Raw genomic sequence first — 5,685 nt, 5'->3', positions numbered from 1 at the left:
TGTGTGAAACAAGATTTGAGCTCTTGAGTTGAGGCTATCTGAGCTTGCGCAAGCATTTTCAAAGTATTCTCAAGAGAATTACTTGACTGCATGTTATTTTGAGGAGCAATGTATGATTTTTTTTGGTTGTTGCTGCTCAGGCCTCCATTGGTTTCCAGATGCTTGGTTCGAATCCTTCCAGCTGAAATTTGGATGGTTGCACCAACCAGGATTGTAAGTGTTTGAGAAAGGGTTATAAGGCTTCTTGTAATCCCCTAAAGCATTGTAGTGTTCCTCATTTCCTCCTCTTAGCTCACCAAGAGTTGGGCACTCTTGCGGTTGATGTTCCATCCCTCCACAGATGAAGCATGGATCTCGTGTCTCTACCTATGCAGCCATATGGATTCCTCTACCTTCTTGAGATTTGAAAGCCTCGAATTGTTGTCTCAATGATTCAATTTGGCTTTTGACGTTGTCCTCTTCCCTTAATTGGTAGATTCCAGTTGATCGTGGCTTGTCCATTGGACTCGGTCCACTCCATGTGTAGGACTTTTCAGCAAGATTGTCGAGGTACTCGAAAGCTTCATCGAGATCTTTTTGAAGGAATTCGCCATTGCACATCATTTGTACGAATTGTCTTTGTCCGGTTGTGAGACCGTCATAGAAATAGCTGATCAGACGCCAGCTTTCGTATCCATGATGTGGGCATTGATTTATCAAATCTCTAAACCTCTCCCAGACCTGATGGAAAGTCTCATGGTCTTTCTGGATGAAGGTAGAGATTTGCCTCTTAAGGCTGCTAGTCTTATGGGGCGGGAAATATTTGGCAAAGAATGCTTTTGTCATTTCGTCCCATGTTTTGATAGATCTAGGCCTTAAGGAATACAACCAGCTTTTTGCTTTGTCTTTGAGCGAGAAAGGAAAGAATTTCAATCTCACAATGTTGGTGACATCAGCTCGGTTGTTGAATGTAGCCACCACCTATTCGAATTCCCATATATGCACGTACGGACTCTCATTTTCCAACCCATGGAAGGTTGGTAAGAGGTTAATCATGCCGGGTTTGAAATCGAAATTTGGCATATTGTTGGGATACATTATCCATGAAGGTGTGGCTGTACGCGTAGGATGTAAATATTCCTGAGTGTTCTTGGTTGGACTTCATCTTGATGAGCCATCGTGGGTGGTTCGGGAAACCTTGGTGAATCGGGAGTGTTTGAACGAATGGAAGAAAACGACGAACTAGGAGAGTTTTCTAAAGTTTCTACTTGTTGTCTCACAAATCTCCCTAGTGCGTCTCTGTTTCGTGGCATAAATATTTTTATTTTGTAAGTATTATAAGCACAAGTGTGTAATAATGTAATAAGTATACACCAAAATGTTCCCAGGCCAATTGGAAAGGCTACCAAGGTACCACTTTAGGCCCAAGAGCTTTTCTAGAACTCCCTGAGGTTCTTAGAAAAGATTGGAGGGTAACGCTAACACATACCTTATTCAAGAACCAATTTTTCTAAGACAGAACAAGTTTGGTTTTTACTAATTTCCAAAATTACACAAATGTTCTCAATACTTTTTTTGTTTTTGTTTTTTTAAATTTTATGATTTAAAATTTTATGCTTTTTTTCGAAAAAAACCTAAATCTAGAAAATAAATTCTAAACCTAAAAGTAAAATGAATAAAAAAAAATTACCAAGGAAAAATAAAATAAAAGAGAAATAAAAAAATTATACTACTTTTTTTTTAGAAAAAAAAAATTAATTTACTAGGCAAACCTTTTATTGTAGAATTACCTCCCTGGCAACGGCGCCAAAAATTGATATCGCCCAATAACTCCTAAGCTGCCGCAGTAGTAATCGGGATATGTCGTATCCACAGAGAGGTAAAATACAAGTAAAAAGAAAGATTAATAAATCAGAAATAATAAACTTTGAAATAACGTAACTTTGAAAAAGAGTATAAACATTAAATGAATAGAATCGAGGAATTAGAATCAGAAAGAAAATATGGAAGGCATAAGTTTCATTCATGCAAACATATATATATTTTAATAAAATTGATTCATTCTACTCAACTATAATTCTACACTATTAATTATAATTGGAAAATATATATAATAAAGCTCGCCTTAAAATATGTTCTTTAATTAAATTATACTAACTTCTAATTTCAAAAAACCTATCATATTATATACCTTAGAGCGAAAAAATACCAATGGCATAATGCAGTAAAAAGCATATAATATAACAAATATCCTAAATTAAATTAAGGGTCTAAATTACATAAGAAGAGCATGACTAGACTTATGTAAAAGACACTAATAAATTTAGAATAAAAATTAGAAGAAAATAAATTTAATTGTAACAAATATATAGAAATGAAGAATAAAATAAAGAATCAATATATTAAAAATATAATGTGAAACATGAACTTCACTCTAGCCTTTCCACAAGAAAATTTAGCCTAAAATAGGCATTGTTTTCACTCACAAAAATGTAAAAGAAAAATAGGAAAAATAAGCGTTTTTCTCTCCAACAATATTCTCTACTCTCCTTCCACAATCTGATGATTTTTTCCCTACATTTGGTCCTCTATTTATAGTGAAAATAGGACCCAAAATATGAAAATTCCTGTACAATATAGTGGGAAAAATGGCTGAAAAATAGATGCAAAGTGGGGAAAATGTGGTTGAGCCGTGGGAGACAAGGACGGATCGTGGCAGGCAGCTAGTCGGGCGCGTGGGGAGCATGGCAGGCGACAGTGGACAGGTGGCGTGCTCTGGTTGGATGCGCGACTGGAGCGTCAGTCGTGGCAGCTGATCGATCTAGGCATGGGGAGCAGCATGGCGATGTGGAAGGCTACGATTGGCTCGGGTGGCTGGCGCATCAGGCGGCTGGCAACTTGCATCAGGTGGCTCGGCTCGACTGGTTGGCGTGTGGCTCGGCTGGCATGGCTTGGCTGGCCGAATGGAGGGCTGCCAAGTGGTAGCGTGGGGAGCAGCCATTGCTTGGGTTTGGGCTCCATTTTGGGCTCATTTCTCCTTCAAAAATACCACTTTATCATATTTTTTTTCAATTATATTTCTTTCTTTCTTCTTTCTTTTTGTTTGTGTCAAAAATATATTTTATTTCCTGAAAATTAAACACAAATTAAATTAAAATTAATATTGTTGACTGCGTTTTTAGCCAACGACGTGAGAACGTCAATAACGACAAACCTTCAAGAGAATGTAAACGACACAGACGGTATAATAAAGAAAATAAAGAACACACAAGAGATTTTTATAGTGGTTCAGCCCCGATTGTCGGTAATAGCCTAATCCACTTAGAGTTGTGATTTATAAACCTGTACTCAAGATCAGATGGACTGAGCCAACTGAGTCTCTTCAGTACAAATTGCAAAAATACAAGAATTCTCTCTAATTTCAGCACTTTCTCTCTCTAGAATAGACAGACCCAATTTTCTCTCTCTAGAAAGAAGAAGCAGAAGGAAGCCCCTCTCTCATCCCATAAACTCTCTATTTATAGGCCTGGGATCCTCAACTGATATCCCCTTATGATAGGGATATTTTATTATATTTATTAATTTATTACATTTAAACATTCAAAATTCGAAATGTAACAAACCCCCCATTTGTGGGAAGAATGAGAGATTCCCGCGTATGTTGTTGGAGTTGTGTCTGACTTAGTCTCCTCTAGCTAGTTGGTCCACCTCCTACTCACTACCCATGCAAGTGCTGGTTGAACATGCATGGTGGTAGGATATGCATGGTGGTAGGACATGTTTTTGTGGGTTGAACGTGCATGGTGGTAGGACATGCACTTCTCTCCTCTAACATGGCACTCTCCTCTAGCATGCCATGTTCCTCCTTGAACCAATCTCCTTAGCTTCTCCTCGGACCAAGGTGGTCTGAGGCAACCTCCTTGGCACCTCACCTTGGACAACATTGGGGCAACCTCCTTGGCACCTCACCTTGGACAAGGTCAAGGCATTCTCCTTTAGCATCTCCCAAACATGTCTGATCGAACATTGTATAGGCTCTCCTTATCAAAATCTAAGTCTCCTTCCTCTTGCATGAGACTTCTCCTCCTTAGCTACTTACCTTGGACACGTTCGAGCCAACACTTAGGAAACCTTGGGAGGCTTGCCTCCTACACATCATTGGGGTCTCTTAGGACCACATCCTCCTTGGGGTCTCCTAAGACCACTTTCTCCTTGGGGTCTCCTAAGACCACTCCCTTGGGGTCTCCTAGGACCACATCCTCCTTGGGGTCTCCTAGGACCACTCCCATTAGCTCTCCTAGAATGCATTCTCCTTAGCCTCCTAGGATGCATTCTCCAATTTGTGGGTATAACAAATATTTTCAAATATAAAATATATAACAATAAATCCATGAAAATATTAATTAAAACTTAATTAATTTTACACTTTAAGATTAATAAAATGATATTTTTGAGCACTAATCAGTCATTATGTGGGAATTGAACGTGGCTAGCATCCTCTTCCGTGAAAATGATTGGTTGTTTCTCCAACCGCTGTTGTTTTGATAGTCGTTGCTCTGGGGAAAATTCCACACCGTTATGAGTCTTTAGCTAATTTATATACCTCTTTTTGTCCCCGCTACTCGTACCCACCAAATGCCCTCTGGCAATAGTAGTTATATCTCCTTCTACTAGTGGAAAGGGGTCGACGTGATTCATTTGAGCTCCAAGCTGACCTGTTGGGGCTTTCGGAGCTGGGTGAAAATTCTGCCCTATAGGTTGATTGGGAACAACCCAATTTCGAACGTACTAGGCTAATGATCCAGCCCGGATGAGAGTCTTAATCTCATCCTTCAGCTGTAGACAATCATCGGTGTTATGGCCGATGTCATTGTGGAATCGGCAAAACTTTGAGGGATCTCTCTTCGCCCTTTGATGCCTTAAAGGTTCTGGCTTCTTCCATGGGATGCGATTAGAATTTTCCAGGAAGATATGTTCCCAGGTATCCATTAGGTCAGTGTAGGTAGCATAAACAGGCTTGAATTTCTCCATAGACTTGCTCTTCTTTGTGTCGTTCTGGTCGCCCTCACCATTCCCTTTCCTCTTGTTGTTTCACGCTTGGATATTTTGGGTAACAGGTTGAGCCGTAGCTACAACATCTATCACCGCTCCAACGAGTTGGATAAGGGCCTGGCTGGTTACTGTGACAACAAATCACGCCTCCTCCAAGTTTATCCACTCCTGAGTTCGGTCCAAGAACTCATCTACAGTTTTAACTCATTTTTGTTGGATTTCCTGCCATAGGTCACCTCCCACCAGTATTCATGTCCTCATTGCCATAAGCTTGGAGCTATCATTAGTGTCCCTAGCTCATTCTGCAACATTGGTGAATCTGCTCAGATATGCTTTCAGTGAATCACCAAGTTGCTGCTTTACATTTGCCAATGCATCAGCCTCTACACGAGCTACATGTGAAGCTCGGAATGCTCTCTTAAACTCGAAAGAGAACTTCTTCCATGAGTTTATTGAATGCTTCTTGTACTATTTAAACCACTATCTGGCAGGTCTGACCATAGTCACGGGGAACAAGATACATCTTAGATCAAGCCCGACATTGTGGGCCATCATCATTGTGTTTAACATCCCGAGGTGGTCGGATGGATCTGTGTTTCCATCAAATGTCTGCATTTTTGGCATCCTAAAGCTAATAGGATACGTAGTTGCTGC

General features: G+C 39.9%; 1 non-coding gene across 1 annotated transcript; it reads left to right on the top strand.

Moving 5' to 3' along the window:
* Positions 1–670: 670 nt before the first annotated feature.
* On the top strand, positions 671–777 carry LOC133780943 (small nucleolar RNA R71). The gene has a single exon (XR_009869748.1). It is a non-coding gene; the product is annotated as a small nucleolar RNA R71 (small nucleolar RNA).
* Positions 778–5,685: the final 4,908 nt, after the last annotated feature.

This window comes from Humulus lupulus, chromosome 5 (genome assembly GCF_963169125.1).
Source record: "Humulus lupulus chromosome 5, drHumLupu1.1, whole genome shotgun sequence".
Classification (NCBI taxonomy): Eukaryota; Viridiplantae; Streptophyta; class Magnoliopsida; order Rosales; family Cannabaceae; genus Humulus; species Humulus lupulus.
The sequence above is the reverse complement of the archived record's forward strand: the minus strand, read 5'-3'. Positions and strand labels throughout refer to the sequence as shown.